We start from the raw sequence: 22,436 nt of genomic DNA on the forward strand, positions 1-22,436 counted from the left end.
TGGAATTTGTTACCCACCACATTTTTCTTATTTTTTTTCCTCTCAATTGCCTTTATTTTTTAACATGTCATAGGCTACCTATCTTCCTAGGAAGTTTTCTTAGCATCTTGCAAAGCTAGTCTTTGACTCATTGGAAAGAGGATATGGAAAGGACTTCCATGGACACTATCCTTCTTTATACTACAGCTGATGTGACCCAAGTGTAGAGTGTGGTAAATATTTTAATGAGCTTTAGCTTGCCTTTTGAGTTCAACTACACAGCAGCCTAGGTGGGGAATTTTGGTCCTTCATTCAAGATGCTTCTCAATATGTATTGTCAAAGCTGTGAGTAATGTTATATATTAGTATTAAGTTTTTCATCTTATGTACACTGGAGCCTTATTAGAGCCAGATTTTCTGAGGAACATTTATTTACTAATACCTGGGATATAATTTAAATAGGCAGAGCTTGTTGTTTGTTATGCCTGCTAAGGTTATTTTCTCACAGAAAAAAAGTTTTAAATTGAAATTCATTAGGAAGCAAAACAAACTGGTTGGCCTTGGCGGAAAAGAAGCTGTGATCCCCTGGTGAAGTTATTAGCTTCCTGTAATTTAGCTTGTAGAAGTGGATTTTCATAATGTGTAGTACAACATTCATTTAGTACGTATTTGTTTACCACTGAGGATGATCTACATTTTGTTTTGGATCTCATCTCAGAATGTCATAAAGTTATTTTGTAGTAGCAATACAGCAGCAGACTGATGATTAGCATTATTACTTTCATGGTATGGTCTTGGTTGCCCTCATTTCCCCGTGCAAAGTAAACAAATATCTGTCTACATTCAATTACAACCTTTTAAAGTGCTATGTGTTTAAGACTGTTGCCAGCAGACAAAGCAGTGCAAAAGTAGTGGTGAAGAAGAATCCTCCAGGTCTATGAATTTGTCTGCATTTCAGTGGTAGGTGTTTTATGAGGTATCTGCTGGGTGGACACAGGAGAAATGGTTATGCAGCAGTAGGACTTGCACTCAACTCCTGCATCCCTGGCATAAAAGAAGAACAAGGTTATATGAGAGATGTAGCAAAAACTAAGTCTTGATCCCACAGTGAGAGAGCATATCTTATACAGCTCTCTGAAGCAGTTCTTAGTTAAAAGGAAATTGTTTGAATATACAGTACAGCAAGTGGCTGCACTAAGAAATTCATTCGCAGGTCTGGTGAACTCCTTAAATTCTGTATAAATCTGCTGATTTATACAGACAACTTGGAGTTGTCTTGATAGTCCTTGTGATTTCCTTCCAACTTAGGATATTCTGTGAATTTATGACTTTTATTTTACTAGAGGAAAGGCCAGAATCTTCCGAGTACATCTAGCCAATGATGTACCCAGCAAAAGATAAATATATATTAGCAGGTAAATAATGTGACTGAGAAGTGTGCAGGTCATAATGCAGTAGTTTTGAAGTGTAGTCAGTTTAGATTCATATGTGTATGTTGTTTGGTTAGTTGTCATAAGTCCTCTGCACAATGCAAGTGTTTGTACCAATGATTACCGCTTCTTTTTTTTCCTAAATCACTGCCTGATTTTTGTGTATAACTGCTCTTGCAGTGAAGAAGTTGAATTACATGTGTAATTTGCTTATACAATTAATTTTAGGTAGAAAATGAGTCTTTCAAGACCACACTGTGTTTAAATTGATGTGTTTGCTGCCCAGGGTTGTCAAAGAGGGAGAGTACTTCAACTGGGGGGGGGGAAAAGGTACTATCTCACTTAGCGGGACTTACCAAGCTTCTTCAAATCCAGCACATCCAGTTTGTTATCTAAGCACTCTCGTTCTCTTAAAGATCTACAGTGATTTATTTCCAGTGTCAGTAACAGCATCATCATTACGGGGAGATCCAACTGTACCAAATGTTACGTTAATAAATCATCAACCCTGAAAATCAATACTCCAATGAATTGAATCAAATGAAAGTGTTTCTGTAGAGCAGTTTCCCCGACAAAGTCGAAACCTCTGCTGTCCAAGTTCATAAAATTTCCGTCAGCTGGTTAGGCCAGAGCCATCAGACACGGCTCCCCTGACTCAATGTCAGATGAATGTTATCAGCTGATGGATTTTTTTTTTTTCTCATGTCAACCCATCAGTGTGTCTGGTGTTATGATTTTTGCTTCCTCTAAAGCGACACAAATTGCTACTTTATTTCATGGCCTGAAAAGGGTTTTTCTTTACTAAGGGTTAGGTCTGACCTTCCTTTTCCAGTTTGTAGAGCCGTAGCTTCCCTTACACAGCTACCTGTGAACTCCTATGTCTGTTTTTAAATGTACTCAAACAGAAAAGCTAAGAGCTCTATTTGTTTTTCCAAGTTTGCAGATCAGTTAAGTATGCAAAAACATGCTTGCCATTGGCATTTATGTGCTTGTGTTTGAGTTGGTGAATGTTTCTGTGCTCACTACTTTCACCTGCTTAGCTATTCTGTCTTTGAAGCTTAGTGCAGTTGAATAGTCAATCTGTTATTAGTTTTATGTGTGATAAGCAAAAAAAACTCTTGTGACTGAATTATTCTCTTTCCATTGGCACAACTTCTGCTACAAATACCAATAAAGATAGGAAGTTGATCTTTATGAAAATTGGGGGTTGGACTCTATGATCTCTAGAGGGCCCTCCCAACCCCTACAGCTCTGTGATTCTGTGAAAATTAAGGATGGCTACTCCTAGTCTAGCACTAAGGCAGACAAACTACCTAAGCAAGAATGAAAACAGGCTACTTTTCAGACATGGTAATATAAAATTTCCTTTCTTGTTTTCCATCATTATTAAGAGCAATCTTAAAGCTTACAGCATGCTTATACATGTTACTCAGAGATTATACAAAGGTAGCAACCATTATAAAATAAATCCAGATTTCATCAGTTTCTTAAAGTGAGCGTAATGTAAGTATCCATCTTGCATTGGCCTCAATGCAGCGATGCCACGACTTTAACAATTAAGGTTTTTAACATATTGTGAAGAAAACTGAGACAGCATTTCTTTTTCCTTTCCTATCTTGACATGTTTTATTTTTTGTCTATTACTGTTTTCAATAAGAATACTAATGCAACCCTGAATCTAAGAGTAGACAGCCCAATTTTCTCGTCTCCCGAGGTCGATTTTCCAGCTTTGGTTTTAATTTGACAGGAAGTAACAAAGTTTAGGGAGTGGATTCTGCTGTGCTCAGAGATATTGATTTTTGACAGATGTTGATGCTTGCGTGTTTGCTTGGGGTCCCTTCTGTCTCTGTGTCCAGAACCGCTAACAGTGTTTAAGGAGCTGAGAAGAGGCTCTGAGTTCCTCAGCTAATTATGATCATTTTATTTTAACATCTCTATACTTGTATCTTGTAATGTCTTTCCTTTAAAGTATAAACTCTCAGTACTGTGGCACTGAGTGTGCTTAGTGCATGCAGAGGGAGGCTGAGAAATCTTTCATTCTTTGTACTGTGATGCTGTTAATAATCATATGTGGCCTTTTTTCCACCTCTTTTGTATATTTTGCCTCATTAGTTCTTTGTATCAGACAAGCTGCAGTAGCTTCAAATTTTAAGTTCACCATTTTCCCAATTGCTGTGGCATTTTGAGTCAAATTGTGTCCTTTTATGTCATAGTCATGACATGTTACTGTCATGCATGTCATACACAATAACAAGTCACATGTTATTGTGAAGAAACTGGATAAATTCTGCCTTGCAAATAGCTAGTGGGAGCAGAAACTCATGTACAACACAGACCAATTCTTATTTGGACATCTATCACAGACCATGTCTCTGCTTGCAGAGTCAGAGGTATCAAAAGCATCCGCAGACTCCACAGAGGCCTGTGCACCCATTCTTCCCTGTCTGCCCGTCCCCGGTGCCAAGCCTTTCAGTCTAGAACCATGAAGTCTCCCTCCCACTGTCATCGTGCCTGCTTCTACTTGCCATTTTGCCTACTGGCCATGCTGTGATGGAGAGGACTGCCTTAGGGCTGTATGGACTTTAAAGAGATACTGTGAGGCACTGGAGCCATGTGGTTTTATACAGTTGTCACTGGACATCAGAACTCTGTGAACTTGATAGAGCTTGCCTTAGGGCTGTGTGGGTTTAAGGGCTCCAAAAGATTTCAGGATATAAAAATCCTTCTAAAAACTAGGTAATTCAACTTCAGATCTTAGAGAAATAAATAAATAAATGAATATTTTCAGGCTGTCTGGCTATAATACATTAAAACAAAACTATCTGCTTTTTCCAAAGCTTTAAAAGAAATTCAGTAGTTCAGTCTGCACCATATTTCTTAGCATTATTTACATTACTTTGATATAATTCATGTGGCAGAAGCAGCAGAATAATTGAGAGGATAGAACTTGATATTTCTGTAACAGACCAGTAGTGATTTATGTTAAATAATTTGTGGGTGAAAAATCCAAAGATCCTCACATCTTAAAAATACACAGCTGAACTCTTACGTTTATTTTCCTCCTAACCAATATCTGTACTGTGTATTTTGTTTTTGATATTTCCCAGGATAGAAACTATCACCCTTATTGTCCAATGACACTTAAAGAAGAAATCAATAAATTATCTTGGGCATTAATTGAATTCGGAGGTTAGTTAAGCCCAGGCTAAGCTGATGGAGATTATCAATTGGTCATGTGTGCTGATGAAGATTATCAGTTGCATATGTGTCTGAGGACCAGAATACTATTGCAAATCAACAAGGGACAGGAGCTTTATTTTAGAGTAATGCTGAGGCTCAGTGTGACCTACTATGGCTGCTGAATCACAATACCATACTTGTATATCACAGCTTCTAGCATTACTCAATTTGAGCTCTTACTGCTGTTATTTTCTTTCTTGGTGAAGCTTTCATTTAGAGAATCATTTCCAAATGCCATAAAGTTCATGGTATGAAGTAATGGTGGTCATTTATATTATTTGTAGATGGCGATATTGTTGAGCTAATTACAAATTGAATAAAATAATCCTTTCTTCTAGGTGTTCTGAGCAAGGGAGCTAAACAGAATCACAGAAAATCAACTGTCGGTGGTTAATTATAAGAACTGGGTTAACATTGCATTGATGAGAGTGATGTCCAGATACTTAGACAAGGCACCGACCTTTGTTACTTGCACAAATAAATACAGGAGTTGAGTTTTAGTTTTTGACAATAACACTTTCACTTGTAACAAGGGAAAAAAGGATCCTATTTCAAAGCCATGCAGGAAGTTTTTGGGTAATAGAAGTTTTAATGTCAAACTGAGGATGTTCTATTTTGTTACCCCAGAAATTCCATGAATTTGTGTGAATGAAACATGGAAGAAAGGCAGCCTTTAAGGTGTTTGAACTGGGTACCATACAGATCTCTTTAGAAATTATTGATGTATGTGAGAAGGATATATCTCTTATTAAGGAGAAGAGAGTTAATTGCTCTCTGAATAAGTGTCACCATGGGCTATTTGCCTCCAACTGGTAATTTTGAAGCCTGCAATCTTTTATAGCCTTGCACACAATTAGAAGTAAACAAACTAACTGTATAGGAAATTGCTAATCACAGCCTGAACCTCTGAATAACTAGCTGAGGCAAGTATCAGGTCAGCTGTGGGAGCACAGGTGAAGGTAATTCAGCTGTCCTCCCTGAAGGGGTGGAGCCTGACTCCACCTCTCCTAGACTTTACTTAAGGGCTGACCACCATGATGACAGTATCTCTCTTGGAGATCACTTCTTTGTGGAGTTTGGGTGACCAGCTTTGGCATTTTCCAACTAGATTCAAGGCCTCAGAATTGGTGAGTTTTTCTTATAGATAACCTTTGGCTATCTATTATGCCACCGTTCTTGTATTATTACCTACTCTACACAAACAAGCAAAACTCTCAGAAAACACATAAGGAAAAAAAAAAGATGAATATTCAAATATTTCTAATGTCACATCAGCTATATCCGATCTATCAGATGTGATGTAGGATATAATAGTCAAGTTAACATTTATGCCACTCTGTTCCTCAATCTGCTAATGAAACCTGTAGGTAAACGCAGATTTACAGGAAGGGAGAAGTTGCCTTGTGTTGCCAGCAAAGCTGTGATAGGATAAGGATATAAATCTTCTTGAATGAAGGACTTAGCATTTTCTGCCCTGAGTTTCTGAGTAATTCTTCTCTTGACACTCCATTCTCATCTTTTGCTTACCTTGTTTGTACAGCCAGAGTGGCGAATGGGTAAAGAACCTAAGAGCCCTCATACAGCACAGAAATCTCTTTTTCCAGTATGGCTCTGCTTCTGCAGTGCTACTGCCTAGTAGTAAAAGCATGTTCAAAAAATTGACTGTATAACATTCAAATGATGGTACAATTTGAATTGTGCTAAAATCTAAAAGAATTTCAAATACAGGTTCCTAAAGAAAAAAAAAAGCAAATGTGAATATTGCAAATAGAGATGCACAGCAAATTAAATTTGAATGTAAGATTCTTCAGATGCGGTAACATCCCTCTCAAAATAACCTGGTGTCTTCTGAGCAAAGGAAATTTCTTGCCGAGATTACTTACATTTGACCATTTGTGATTTCTTTTGTATTAACTAGGATTGAAACAGAGCATTCAACTTGCCTTCAGAAGAGTTGTTCTGAACATTTAGCAACTGTTCAGCAAAGTTGTCCTTGAGTAGCTGAAGTAGCTGTTGCTTGCTTTGTTTCTTCCTTTCCTGTCTTCGTTTCTGCCTCTTTAACAGTCACATTTGTCATTTTGTTCTTTTTGTCCTCACTTTAAGGTTTTTGGCAACATACTCTGTCACAAGAATTATTATGGTCCCCAATAAGTGTTTAAAAAACGAACAAATTTTAAAAGATTGGGTTGTGTATTTATTTCAGAGATGAGCAGCTTTACCTGTTAGAACCCATAAGTTCTTTCCCTCATCTGATAGAGAACAAGCGTGACAAAGTATATTTCTCTTTTAAGGGAGTGGGCTAAACTGGGCTCTGGACTTGACAAGAGAAAAGGAGAGACACTCAAGGTGCTGTTGACTAAGGGAATGCAAGTGATTTGGGAAGTCCGTGAAAAAAGTCGAGGGCATTTCTCTCCCCGCAGCACTTCATTTTATATTACACTGACATATTTCTGAAGAAGATGAAGTCATGCTAAATAAAGCAGATATATCTAGATATAGTTTCCACACTAGAAATTTGTGCAGATGCAGCAGATCCAGACTTTCCCACCCCCAGGACTCATTTAGTAACATTGCCAGATGCAGTAGTTGAGGAGCAGCACTTGTTATATGGGGCTTTTCTGCTGAAAGAGTTTTTAGAGCTGGTTGGAAACCAGGTTCCTTTGGGTGCATGGAAAACTCCCACTCTCCATGTCTGTTCTCTTATAAAGTTTCTCTATTTATCTTATTTTATTTTTTGGCAGCCAGAAGGGCCCTGGGTACTTTGGCTGCTCAGTGAAATTATTGTGCTTCTCAAAGTCATTGCTTCTAGAATCAGTAAAACTATGGCTGTCAGCTGCAAAGACCAAATAGATAGATTTGTCTCTGCAGGGTTATATGCCCAGGGTATGTTTGTCCTTGAGGCACCAACGTGGCAGTGTTCAGAATTTGGTGCTGTGTAGTCTTTCCTGCCCCTGATTTGAATTAAACACCTCAGATTCAATGATCTAGTTTTCTGTCAGATCTTTCTTTTGCTTGAGAACTGCAGTGAGCTCTAGCAACTACATCACTGTCATTCTTGGGAAATGTTTATAATGTTATTCTAAAATATTTGTGGTGTCTAATCTCTGAAATGCAAAGAGAAGAAATGGAGAAAGTCTCATATGCCTTTGTAATTACTTGGAATACATTATGAAAAAAAAATTCAACAGCAACTGATTTTTTTATTTTTATTGTTTTAAATTTAACAGATTCCTTTCACTTTGTTGAATATTCAGAGAACTAAATTCATGAAGCTTTGTTGAAACTGTGAAAAATACATAGATTTATATCTTCAATTCACATAAGCTACACAGTCAGGAAAGCAAGAGGTTATGGATGGCACAAATTCTCTTCTGACATGGAAAATTGTGGGAGTGTATCTTAACATGATAACTCATGTAGAAGCTTCAACCATTTTCCTTGCAAAAATATAGTTTTGAGGTGATCCATTTTTGAAGTAAACAAAGACAACTGGATGTCAGGCCTTCCACAAGCTTTTCTGAAGTTTTCTTTTTGCTAATTTAAGCAGGTTTTAATGTACCTCAACTCTTCCACTTTCAAGACTGCATGCTATATGCACCCCAGTGCCTATTATTTCCCACGATCTAGGTACTCTTTTGAGGAACTCTCCATGTTGGTAAAACTATTGATTCTGCAGCTGGAGGAAACAACAACAACAACAAAAAGCTGTAGTTTGAGGATCAATTATAATATATTTGGGTGCTTTCTGAGGGTCTATGAAGATTCTTTTCTCTTTGAGGCTATTATTTGATAAGATTAATACAATATTGTAAGTAGTATGGCAATATTTAGTACACAGCATTTCTGCTTTTGCAGAGAGAGTTGTACAAGTCACAAAAGTGTAAGTATTCTTCTCTTTGGTACTAATGAGAAATAGACTTGAACTGAAGAATTCATATCATTGAAGCAAGTTCAGAATTCATCTACACATTTCTCCGGATTCTAGAAACACAATACATATGTGCACACATCCTAGTTACATCATGGAGCAAAAATGTACCATCCTTTTTTAATGGAGGCACAGATATTGTGCCTTGTCAGGACCTTTGCACAGTTTCATGGTAAAGGAAAAGCATTTGATCTCCAACACTTCCTCACTTCTACTTCTCCCTATTTCTGATGTTCAGAGTATCTGAGGGTGGTTCTCGTAATTTCATGGTTTCTTGAAACCTTGCTTCATGTTACTTACTCACAGAAACTATAATTCAGGTCCTGTAAAGCCTAATCTGTTGCACCAGCTTTAGTTAGATCATTGCAGTACTGATATTCTTAATGTATAAACTGAAGAGCTCTGAATCAGTTTTCCTGTAGGAAACAGTATTTTAGGCAACTGGGATGGTATTTTCTGGCAGTTCAAAAAAGAATGTGTTTGGGTCTCAATTATGGTATATCAATGTGTTAATTTAAAATATCTCAAAAGATGCTACTCTACATGGCAGCAATTCACTTTTGACTTCAGACTGGAAAAGATCTGCATGTAAGATGCCAAAAATTAACAACTGAGGCCCACTAGGTCTCAGAAAAGCCCTAAGAGCCATAGTGTGCACACAGCTAATGCAAAGTTGTTTTAACAGTGCTTTAATTACGTGTTATTTATTCATTAAATTGTTTATCCTTGAATTTCATCAAGTTTCAGATGTCCCTGCCTAGAAGCCACAGTTGCATCAGTAACAGCAGCACGGCGCTTTTGCATGAATACATTTAAGCCAAACTCTCTTAGATGACAGTGTTCTCTAGAGATGGAGACCTTTAAATCCCAGAATCCTAATTTGTGAACTTTCAAGCCTCCAGTAGCTGAAGGGAGTGTATAACCAGGAGAAGAAACAACTGTTTTCATGGTTTGATGGTGATAGGACCAGGGGGAATGTTTTAGAATAAAACGGGAGACTTAGGTTGGATATTAGGAGGAAATTTTTCACACAGAGATGGTGGAAAAACTGGAACAGGTTGTCCAGAGAGGTTGTGGATACTCCATCCCTGGAGGCATTCAAGGCCAGGCTGGATGTAGCTCTGGGTAGCATTATGTTCCATGTTTTCACAATTTAGTAACATATATACTGCTCTTACCTTCTAGGGTTAGTTTGTGATCTCTGGGCTATCCTCTTTTTATTCAGATTTTTAAAAATAAAGCCAAAGCAATATATTGGAAACTGAACTTTAGTCTAAGTGCTGCCATTTTTAATTTTTGTCCATTACTGCCTCTATTCATGTTCTATAATGTTAGTTTTGGTAAAAAATTGAGTGTCACAAAGTACATTTAATAATGCATTTCAGATTATAAATATCAATTGAAATGCCTAACAAGAGGAACAAAATAACACATAGAACATGAAGAAACTCTTCTTTATTGGGAGAGTGACCGAGCACTGGAGCAGGCTGCCCGGAGAGGCTGTGGAGCCTCCATTTCCGGAAATATTCAAAACCCACCTGGATGCTTTCCTGTGTGGTCTCCTGTAGGGAACTCCTTTAGCAAGGGGTGATGATCTTGTTGACCTTTAGAGGTTAACTCCTACAATTCTGTGATTCTGTTTCACAGTTTGTAGGCTTTTTGTTGTTGTTTTAAAGGTTTTCTCATTTCCTAAACACTTTGATAATCAAATCTATTTTTTTCATAAGTTAAGAAGCAAGCTTCTTCATGAACATAACTTAATTTCTGGGCTAGCATAAATTGAGAAATCATTATGCAGTCTGTAAAACTGCATCTGTCATTTGCAGAGACCCAGTGGGTGGGTAATAAAACTGTTCATTTGTTCTCTACTGGGTCTTGTTATAGTTTTAATATTTCTCATCTTTACTACTGTGGCTACCATTTACTGCTGTATCCTGTGAGCATTTTCTCCCTCTCTTAAAAGAGGTACAAGAGGGATTAGTTTAATGACAATAAGAAGACAGGTCTTTAAGAAGCAGAGTGGTGCCACTGGTACCCCATCAGCATACACATAACATCTGCTTGGACCCACAGTGCTCATTCAGGTCACCTGGTCCATCAATCTTTTTGTGTACTTCCTTACTGAAATTGGTTCAAATGCATTCTCCTCACCCCTATTATGTGATGGACAGATGGCTGTTTATGGAAGTTTCAGATCCGCATCATTTCCTCTACCTTAAGTTTTATGAATGTCTGCAAATTTTAATTGCTTGACAAGCAGGATGTTGTAAACAACCCATATTTTATGCATATATGAAATGTAATCATGAGTTTAATGACTTTATTGATTGATGGCCTTGAAAAGTTGAACAAGGAGGATGGGAAGATAGATAGAAGACTTAGCAAGAAGAGATTGTGTGATACTTCTAAAAATTTGAAGCTGTTGTGGCTTGCTTTATGTGTCCAAAGTGATTCCTAGAAAGAAATCAGGTCTGTGATTGCTCTTCAGCAAGCCATAAGATATTAGTAAATGCAGCAGCAGCCCTACGTTTCAAAGATGGGGACCCTAAGAGAGGAGTCAGAGGTGATGCTTTGCATTCTTGTCATTTCATCAGTACCATTTTTGCCCCATTTTGTTCTATGATTATCATTCTGGTCAGTTTTCTTTGGAAGGCTACTTATCTGTCAGACTTTAGTTGACTCTTAAAGTCATGACCTATCAAAGGGAAGTCCAGAAGAACTCTAAAGCTTTTGTTCAAATCTCAGAGCATGGCAAAAGTTCAGTCCTAAGAACATTAGGGGTATTGTATTTCCACAGAGGGTAGGAAGCAGGTTAAATTTTGTTGACTTACACTGTTTGTAAATTATAGGACTGTAGCCTATTTATTTTTATAGGTAATTTGCAGTCTATCTGAAAGTAGGACTGTCAGGGCTGATCATATTAACAATTTCTGTGCTGTACAGCTGGTACAAATGAGAGCTGAGTGGAAATGGTTTAAAATGTCATATATATGTGTGTGTGTGTATATATATATATATATAAAAGAAGTTAAGAAGGATGCAAACTATTTCTGTCTTAGAATCAGTTTTACAAAGCATAGATGAAGGAGGAAGTAAACATGGTATTTTTCTCTGCTCTTGTGCAAAGGTTTTGTATAACTTTTTCTGTCTCTGGTTGTGTTGTTATTGCTGTTGAATTCTTTGTTTTAACTGGTCCTATGTACAAAGAAATGTTTAATTTTGAATACAGATCATTTCCCGAGGCTGGTATGTTTTTAAAGCTCTGGTGAGGCTGCCTGCAGGCATTGCAGTTATCTGCCTCTCAGATGCAAATAAACAGCATTCTTCTGCCACTCAAGCAGCCCTTAATACTTGTATTAATGTATTTAAATACAGAGGGAAGTGTTGAATTCACTCAAAGTGTAATTAAAGGGTTGCATTTAGGATGGCAGAATGAGTACAACTTGTACAACAGTTGGACATCAAAGTTAGACTCTCCTCTCAGTTGAAGCATAAGAAAACTGACTTCTTTCTAAATTACTTTCTTATATATTTCTTCAGATTGTAAATCTAGCAATCATTCTTTTTCAGTTTCTAGTTCTGTACTGCAGACATCTTTCAAGATGCTTTTGCTGAGGGAATAGGAGGGAGGGAATGAAGGGGGCGGGGGGGCGTGGGGGGGAATCATAAAGAGAAGGTTCAAGTTGGCTGAAGAATGTAATTGCATTCTCTAAAAATACTTTTATTCCATGACAAAGTCCATTGTTTTTGTTTCAGAGAACTTTGCTAACTTCAAATGGACAAGTACTGAATTTAGGGATTTTTTTTTTTTTATTTTTTTTATTTTTTTTGTGTGTGTGTGTGTCTTTTTCTTTTAGCTGTAAGTCATATCTTTGCAAGAGAAGTTTAGATACTATTAAGTTCCTTTGGTGCGTTTTTCTTTTAATTTATTTAGTACATTGGAAAAACTAGGAAGATGAGGTACACCTCCACACTTTAGATAAAGTAAATGGATGTACACTGTTCCACTGAAAAAAAAAAAAATGTCTTTAGCCAAGCATCTATTTGGTGATTTTTGGAATGCCAGCATAGCAGATTAAAAACTTTGGGTCCTAGTGCCCTTTTCATTCCATTAAGAGCTAACGTGTGCAATTATAAGAGGGAACGTGAAGCAAGCAATCATGTAAATACCAATAAAGGTTTCTTAGTAGCAAAGCTGATTTCATGTAAATAGCTCATCTTCATCTTTTTTTAATTTAAAAAAAAAAAAAGTTTAATTAGAGCAGTTTTCACTCATCACAGTGTACAGATGAATTCTGGCATGTCAGCCAGAAATAAATAAATAAGAGTGAAATAATCTATATAAGAAAGTCAAAAAGTGTCAGATAACAAGATTTAAGAGTATGGGCAATGAATATGTATGTCTGGGTTAGTCCCAGCTTATTAGAGAGTGTAGGGCAGCTGGAAACACTTGGAATTAAAAGAAGAATGGAAAAGAAATTGGCATGTGGTAGTGTATAAGAAATTCTAAATGTAAGTTCATGTGACTGACTACCATCAGATCACATCATTTATGCCTTGTCCCTGAGTATGAAGAAGCTCCTTACAAGACAAGGTACTCAGCTGAGGTTGAATTCAGTGTCTTACCATGTATCTCTTGGCACTGAGGACTTTAAGGCTTACTCTGTGTGATGCAGATTTTCAGATATTTAGAAGAAATAATAGTGAAAAAGAAGTAAAAAGTGATTTGATTATTGTTTGGAAAATAATGGAAAACAGGAGCTTCTATTACTCAAAGACAAGGAAAAAAATATCAAAGCAAAATGGATTAAATGTTAATTAAGCAGATTGCCTAATTTTTGCTTTTATAATAATTGAAGTATTTAAAAAATACTAAAAGTCAAATACAAGCAGAGCAGTCACCAATAAGGACAAACAATATGTAACAAGATCAAGGTATTTTTCTTTTTTATTCCCAAGGTGGATTAAAGTCTACTTAAGAACAGATAAGAAATGGCTTTTTAATTTTAAATGGTGATTTTTTTTTTTCCTACTGTCCTTTGAAGATAAGATTTATATGATCACATTGTCTGTTCATCTCCTATCCAATAAACTTTTGACCTCGCTAGCCATTTTAAGCCAAATTTGACAAAGGATTAGAGATCTCAAAGCCTTTATTCTATTCCTTAACAAATTAAAAAGAAAAATCATACAAGGATGGCAAAGGAGAAAGAAGTGGTATACTTGAAGCCATTGCTAAATGAGAGAATATTGATGAACAAGCAGCACGCTTCTCAAGTTTGAATGCTCTCATATCATCGCTGCTCATCTTTTACTATGCATACTGTAAAGGAGAGGTGAAAATCCAGTAACCTAAAAAACACTATAAACATGTATATTTATGATTTAATGACACCAAAGGATTTATTTATTTTTTTTAAATGGTGTGTGTTTTTGCTGCAGCAGTGATTGGTATTACGTAATAGTTCAACAGAACTGGGAGGCTGAGAGCCTCTACATGCAGCTCTGGCACTCTCATAGGGGAAAGGCTGGAGGAGTGTTACAGTCAAATTCTTGCTCATTTTTTGCTCAAACCTAGTTTTTCCCAACACATATTGAGTACTGTAGCTTTCTAGTCTGTAAAGCCTATCCCACTAATGAGCATTTTATTCTGTGCTGGGAATAGAATAGCTTGAAAGGTACAATATGCAGCAGTCTCCCTAGCACCATTTGTGCAGCATAACATGGAAGAACCAGTTGAAGCAATTTGAAATTGCTGACAGACTATCCCCAAAGAAGTCTGTATTTTATTCTAAAGTGAAAAGGGGGAAATTTAGAATTTCAAAGAAAAAGGAAACAATTTCCTAAAAGGCCCCCCAAAAAGCTGACGGCTCAAAATTCAGCTTTGTCTCAAGAGCTGCCACACTTGCCAAACATAAAAATAATTAAAAAAAAAGTACATTTGTACTCCTCAATTGGTTACACTTAAAGTGTGTGTGTGTGTGTGTGTGTGGGATGCAGCTGATAGTATGTTGGTTCAGTTGCTATGGGAGGAAAGAAGGAGTGCTGAACTAGCTAAGACACACCTGTAAGGAATAGCCCACTGTCTTCTCAGGGGTATAAGCTTTGATGGGGGAGCTCCTTGGCATAACACAGAAAAAGTGATAATTAGGAGAAATTATAAAATTGGAAAAAATCAGAAATGAAAAATTTCCTGGCAGTAGACAGCAGGCTCTCTAGAAGGCCATAGCTGAGGCTGTGTTGTTCAAATGATTATTATGTTAGACTGAAGAAAAAAAAATGTAAAGCTTTCAATCAGGGCTACTCCTTCAGTGGCAGAAAATTGAACAGGTTACTGTTTTATATTTTCTTCCCAGGTATTATTATCTTCAGCCATGCGTCATTCTCCTATTTCTCCACACAGCATGATTGGTTTAACATGATTTAGGAGACAGATGAATGTTCAGTAGAGTGATTGCTCCAGTAGGCTCATGGGCTGTGCTCAGGAGCTGTGGGAAAACACAGCTTGTTTAACACACTGCATATGTACTCTACTACGTGGCTATGTTTTGTCTGGGGCAAAGAGAAGTTGTGCTTTCTGATTTCAGACAATGTCACCTTTTAAAGTCATTGCTCTTCTTTCCCAAAACCCATCCAGGTTCTGGTGCACTGAGATCTGTGTTTGGGGTAAAGTGCAGGTGTATGTACAATGTGCTTGTAGGCCTCCTTCTGTGCAAAGGAAAAAGGAAGCTTTCCTATAGTTCCAGTGAATCTGAGAGCCAGTTCAGAGGGAGAGCCTGACTTAAGCTTTGCTGTGTAGTATGATCAGTCAGCTCCATCTTTGAAGTCATACAAAAGCACAGCAGTTCTACGTTTCATACTTTTGCTGACCCAGATTTTAGTACTAACATTTCATTATGTAGCTACAAAGCATTCTCATATCTTTAGGTGTCATCTGGAAGACTATACACAACTGAAAAATGTTTGCAGACTACTGAGGAGTTAGACCTAACCTGTCAGAGTTGGGAGCAATGCTACCTGAAAGTCCTTGACTCAACAGGTATACAGGTTTTGGCAAGCAGTATCACTCAAGGAGAGAGAGAAAGTTAGGATGAGTTTTTATCTTGCTAGGTGGAGTTTTCACATCAACTTTGCTCCGAATTCTTTGCTAGAAATGTGAGGACTTTCAAAGACAGCAAGTGATTGTGCTGCAAGCAGAAATATATTGTAGGTAGTGGGGAAATGAACCTTTTGATTATGAGCTCTTGCTTAAAATAACATCGTTGGCATTCCCTAGGAGGGAAAAAATAGCAGCTGACTCCCTCCATCTCAAAGGAACAATCCCGCCCCCCCCCCCCCCAAAAAAAATTAAAAAAGGCATCAGCATGTTCTGCAAGTATAGATGAGAAATGTCCAATATAATAACCAAAACATCCTGTACACATATAGGGTTGCAATACTAACAAAGCAGTATAAATGCTAAAGCTGTAGTACAGATGAAAAAATCAATCTCTGTTTTTCCCCAGGAGTGTAGATCTATGCTGAGTGCTGTCTCTAGGTACCTATCACCTTTCAGAGTGAGCTTGTGTGGGGAAGGGCGGATGAGGAGTGTTCTTTGCCAGTAAGCAGCACATTACAGGCATTAAAAAAACCAAATATGAGATTTATCTCATTCATCTGAGCCAGCTGTCAGAAAAAAAGGCCATTCTATTTTTATGTTTTACAAGTCAGAGATTTTAAGAGCTGACAGTCACCTACCTACCTAAAGAATCTTATGGCATTCAGTTTGTTCTCAAGAGCGATAAAAGAGCAAACAGCGAGCAAAACAAAAAGGCACGTGTATTTAAGTGTTTTGCCAGCATGCAACCCATAGACTCTTCCAAAAAGCACCATTTTGCTTCACATAGTAGCACTTCGTAACATATAGACCTGTAAGTACATTAAATACATCTAATGATGTAGTTTTCAGTCTGAGCAAATGCAGTATTTCAGCAACGGATGAACAGAAATTGAGCAAAAAATTATCAATATAACTCCTGCATAAACATTCCTCCACCCAAAGGGTTTATTATTGTGCATGGGTGTTGGAAAGGCACCAGCTGTTGCCAAGCGATAAGGAGTTGTCAGCTCAGTACTACCCCTAGCATTTTTGACCCTACTAGAGAGATTTTCAGACAAATCAGATTTAGTCTCTTACTTTCTCTGACTGTCTCTCAGCTGTAGGCCTGTCTTTTACTATAAGGTGAGTTGAGTCAATCATACATAATAAATGCTAATTTCAGCCTCATTAAAGGTTTTATATGTAGATATTATCTACGTAAACAAAAATATGGATGATCTATTCAAATGCAGCTGTCTTCATTTGGACCATGCATATAAACACACTCTTATTCCTGCACTCTGTAAAACAAAACAACAACAACAAAAATACATTTCTATAGCTGTGAATTCAAATGTGTAGCGTCCAAAAAATGTTATGTTTGTAAAACTTTTAGCACAATGAGTTCAACTTCAGTGGCAGCTTATTTTATAGTTGGGATAGGAATGGTACCTTTCTGAAAATCTGTGCTTTCTCTGGGTTGCTTAGCCCATCCAAAAACTTAGTTAAACTTAGTTAAACTGATGCATCTGATTCCTCGTAGCCTGAGAAAAGCATCATATTCAGAAATTACCATAGTGCTAAATAAAAAGTTCATTTGATGGATTGCTATTGATTGTCAAAGATATACCTGAACATGTACCTTCTGTTAAACAAGAAGCTGATCCATATTAGCAGATAAATTAAGTGCTGGATAACTCCAGAAGAGTTTTGAAGATGCAAATATATATCTGTATGAAATGCATCTCTTCCACAATGCAAAGAACAGCTGTAGTGTAAACAGCCATATTAGTGAAGTGCTGCACTTGCTCTTGATTTTAAAGGGACCAATGGTATGAGAGTGAATGCTTCTTGGCTGAGACTGATAATAAAACAGCATGGCAGTTTTGGTGAGGTTCAGTTTCTTGGTTCATTTTCAAAACTTCAGGAGTTTCAGGCACATTCTCAATTGATCATTGTTATGTTATTGAAATCAATGGCTTGTCATCTGTGGCTCTGCGATGATGCATTATATTTTCTCCATCTTGTTTCATAAGGTTTGATTTCTTCTTGTTCAAAATCATTTCAGAAAGGCTATGTAATTTATCTGTTTTTATTATTTAGGCATTTTTCCTCTTTTCTTTAGAAAAGCCATACTGGAAGTGTGTGATCCTTCACATCTATCTATAAATGTGTTCCAGTCTTATGATGTTTTATTTGGAGTCCTTTTTTTAACTGAAGCATATATCACACAGTAGAATAAAAATCAAAGAGCATGTGAGGAAGCAATGAATAAAGCCACAAAGGACTTATAGCCAAACTAACAAGTAAAGCTGGGAATATCAAGATGATGGTGATCCGGGACTGAATGTCCATGACTGCTTGAGTTTGCTCAACATTAAAATTTTAACAACTGAATCTTTTTTTTTAATTTTCTCCTTCTTTTCTGTTAATATCTTTTTATTTTAGCTCCATTCTTGAAAAAACTTCAGGACTATAAGCTATCAAAAAGGCATTTTACATTACTCAAGTTATAAATTTCATCCAGGTTTTTCTCTTTCCTTCACTTCATAAAGTGAAATAAATGAAGCGTACCCCAGAACCCATCAAATTCTGACTAGATCAAATTGATCTCCAGACATAGGCTCGATTATTATTAAAATGGGTTTTCTTATTAGAAAATGGCACATAGTGTTTACACTTCTCCTTCTGCTCTTACTGACTCCTCCCATTTATATTGAAGATTAAGGGTATGCAAACATGAATAGTCCCATCAGAAATGTTTTCCATGTAATTTATTTACATAGCACTGATAAAGTAATGCTGAAACTCCTTTGAACAGTCATTAATACTCCATTCCAGTGTTTTGTTTTCCTTATTTTTGTTTTGGTGTGGTTTTTGGTTGTTTTTGTTTTATTTGCTTGGTGAAGGAATTGTAGTGCCAAATTTGTAATTCTGGAAATAATACTCTTTACTGTTCAGAAGCACCCACATTACCACCAGTAGTATTGCTTTTCTGTAGGATATTGACTTGGCTGTAGGATTTCTTTCTCTGGCCAGACATTTTTGTCATCGTACCCAGAACTCCACACATGTACAAAGTTGTTTTAAAATGAATTCAGTCTGTGTGAGTCCGAATAAAGATCTCAAGCACTCTACAGATAGGTTAGCATATCAGTGCTTTTTTGGAAGGGATGTATTACTTAGTAACTTGGGTCACATCAGGCACTATTCTTTTGATTTTCTTTTCACTTCTTCCTTCTTGATAACTTTTCAAAGCAGCAAAGATGTTCTCCTGACCCTAAAGGAAACACAAATAGTGAAGAAACCTCTAATTTTATTCTAGCCTAGATTAATTAGATGCTGCTAACAGTTAACTCTTCAAAAAATGAATTGCAATGTGCTGGTAAGAGTCTTAGGAGCTGGAGTTCTCAGCTGCAGTAAACAGCATATGGTGGAGAAGTTGTTCTTGTGAGTATTCTGTTCATTTTTCTCTTTCTCTTTGTGCATCTTTTGGTTTTTTGAAACTGAATATTTGATTCAAGTTGTATTAGGAAAAAGAAAAAAATCTATTTACTCCAATGACAACAAATATTTATCTCTTAATTTCTTAATTTACCTTTCTTTTAACAGGCCAGTCAATGAATAGACACAAAACTTATATGTAGGTTTGGTATCTGTGATCTTGCTTTTGTTTTCACAGAATCACAGAATATCAGATTTGGAAGGGACCTCAAAATATCTAGTCTAATCCCCCTGCCGGAGCAGGAGCACCTACATTAGGTCATACAGGAGCATATCCAGGCAGGTTTTGAATGTCTCCAGGGGAGACTCCACAACCTCTTTGGGCAGCCCATTCCAGTGCTCTGTTACCTTCACTGTAAAGAAGTTTTATTCTCATATTTATATGGAACCTCTTATGTTCCAGCTTTCACCTATTGCCCCTTGTCCTGTCATTGGATGTCACTGAAAAGAGTCTGGCTCCATCCTCCTGATACCTTTTATGTATTTATAAACATTAATGAGGTCACCCCTCAGTCTCCTCCAGGCTAAAGAGACCCAGATCCCTCAGCCTTTCTTCATAAGGGAGATGCTCCACTTCATTAATCAATTTTGTGGCTCTGCACTGGACTTTCTCAAGCAGTTCCTTGTCCTTCTTGATCTGAGAGGCTCAAAACTGGACACAATATTCAAGATGTGGTCTCATCAGAGCAGAGTTGAGGGGAAGAAGGTCTTCTCTTGATATATTAAGCACACCTCTTCTAATACACCCCAGGATGCTACTGGCCTTCTTGGCCACAAGGACACATTGCTAGTTCATGTTCATCCTGCTGTCCACCAGGACCTCCAGGTCCCTTATCTCTACACTGCTCTCCAACAGGTCAGTCCCCAACCTGTACTGGTGCCTGGGGTTGTTCTTGCCCAGATGCAAGACTCTATACTTGCCCTTGTATATCATTAACTTTCTTCCCACCCAACTCTCCAGCTTGTCTAGGTCTCTCACTGGATGGCAGCACAGTCTTCTGGCATGTCAGCCACTCTTCCCAGTTTTGTGTCATCAGCAAACTTGCTGGCAATGCATTCTATTTTCTCACCCAAGATGCTGCTGAATTTATTGAATAGTGCCGATCCTTGTACTGGTGGACTCCACTAGACACAGGCCTCCAACTAGTTTCCGTCCTATTGACCACAACTCTGGCTTCTTTCCTTCAGCCAGTTCACAATTCACCTCTCTATCTGATTGTCCAGATCACACTTCCTCGGTTTATCTGCAAGGATACTGTGGGAGATGGTGTCCAATGCTTTACTAAAGTCAAGACTGCCCACATCCACTGCTTTACCATCACCTACTCACCTGGTTATGTCTTTATAAAGCCATATTTTATTTTAAGGGACTATGTGTTATGTCTTTGAAGCTAGTGAAAGTTTCTCCTTAGACATTATTGGCAGTAAATCAGATAGGAAATGCATCTGATTTCAAGACAGACCTGCAGGAGAAAGACAGAATTACTTTCCTACTATTCTGAATTGTTTTCATAAGAATTTTTAGAGCACAATGATGTTGAGAAAGTTCCTGCCATTTTCTGTATTTGACTAATCAAAGAAAGACTACTACTACTGCTTATCAGAACCTTAGTTACAATATAACCAAATATTAATATTGACATTTCATAATTCTTGCTTACATTAGTAGCTTTGTGAGTTTTTTGAAGACGCTCTACTGTGTTAGGACACCATTTTGCTAAGCGTCTTCCTGTATTCAGTGCAGAGGAGATTGTTTTGTTATTGAGTTGTATTGAGTTAGGGATTGTGCTCCTGTTTCCTGCTTTCTTAGGCATTTGCTCCTCTCAGCAATTTATTTCTGATCTATTCTTATTTATTTTATCAGTGTGATGTGGTATATACTGTCTGTGCTGCCAGAGATTCCGTTTGCATATGAATTCTTTACTTTCATTTTGATTTATGACTTGCTGTTGAACATACTCATTTTGTCTTGTACTAACTGTGAATTTGAAATAAAGCTGTACTAATTTGTCATCTTTTGCTACATAAAGCTTTCTCCTTGACACTACCCTTTCATTTGTTGTGAAATGCATAGCCTATAGATTGACTATCCACTCTGCCAACTAATGACAGCTAGTAAAGCTAATGAATAGATCTAAAGTCTGTGTACAAATACAAGTCCATACCATAATGGCTGTGCTGGTTTTCTTAAGAGAGAAAAAAATGTAGAGACATTTAATAAGGCATGGGCTTGCAGAGAGCACCATTTGCCAATTTTTCTTGGCTGGAAAAGTACCGAGCATCATGAGAACAAATTCACCATAAACTTCATGAAAAAATTTCTTTAGTATGTTTGATATAAAAATGTTCTCTTTGAAAAGAGCTAAAAATTGGTCAACCTAAAAACTTCTCCTTCATAAGTAAGAAAATGAGTTGCTAAAAAATTTTAAATAACAAAAATCACCAGTTTTGTACAGTCTTATATAAATGCTGTATTAAAAAATCAACACATGAAAAAAAACAGACACCAAAAAAACCAAAACAAACAAACAAACAAAAAACACAAAAAAAGAAAGCAAAGCAAAAAAAAAGAAAAAAAAACAAAACAACAACAACAAAAAAAACCAAACAACAAATCTCAATGCTGGAGAGGCAGCATTACATTTCTAAAGTCAGAACCTTTCTTCTAAGAGTATGATCCTCTGTGTTAACCTCTGTTTTATCCTAAGAAGATTTATGCTGTGATTTCTTTTTCAGTTCTCAATCGGTTAGGCTTTACTGTTAGGCTTGTTACTTTGATAAAAATATGAGTAAGTTCAGTCATATCCATGCATGAGAGTAAGGTTTACCAGCTTAGAGCTTAGCTAGGATCTTAATAGTTTCAGTTCCTTTAATTCAAGATTTCAATGCAACACCAGTTTTAGCACTGATGTCTTCTGTTGTTTTGTCACTGTGTTTTCTTTGTTTGTTCCTTTTTTAAGTAAAAAGGAATTAGATGCCCTTGCCTGGTCCTAGGAAAGGACTTCATTCAGGTGTCAAGATGGGGTATTCCAGTTTGGCTGTAGACTTAAGTCATCATTAGACAGTGGAGAGTGGCTGTCATTGTTCAGTCAAATGAGAGATGAAAAGTCAAAAAGAATGAGAGAAGAATGTGAAATGGAAAGTGGGAAACTTTCCAGAACAGAATGCAGGAGGAAAAAGATTAAAACAAAGAAATTAGCTTTTCTACCTCTTAAATGTTTTGTGGAAGATAAGTAGTTTTGTAACTGAAAACTACTGAATCATCTTTGTTATTAGG

At 37.1% G+C, this 22,436-nt stretch overlaps 1 long non-coding RNA gene across 16 annotated transcripts in view; it reads left to right on the forward strand.

Annotated features, from left to right (window-relative positions):
• LOC107321661 (uncharacterized) overlaps positions 1 to 22,436 on the forward strand; it is a 102,686-nt gene that overhangs the window by 22,352 nt on the left and 57,898 nt on the right. The window lies entirely within an intron of this gene.

The sequence above is a fragment of the Coturnix japonica genome, chromosome 1 (assembly GCF_054131305.1).
Source record: "Coturnix japonica strain WE chromosome 1, WE-NBRP24, whole genome shotgun sequence".
Taxonomy (NCBI): Eukaryota; Metazoa; Chordata; class Aves; order Galliformes; family Phasianidae; genus Coturnix; species Coturnix japonica.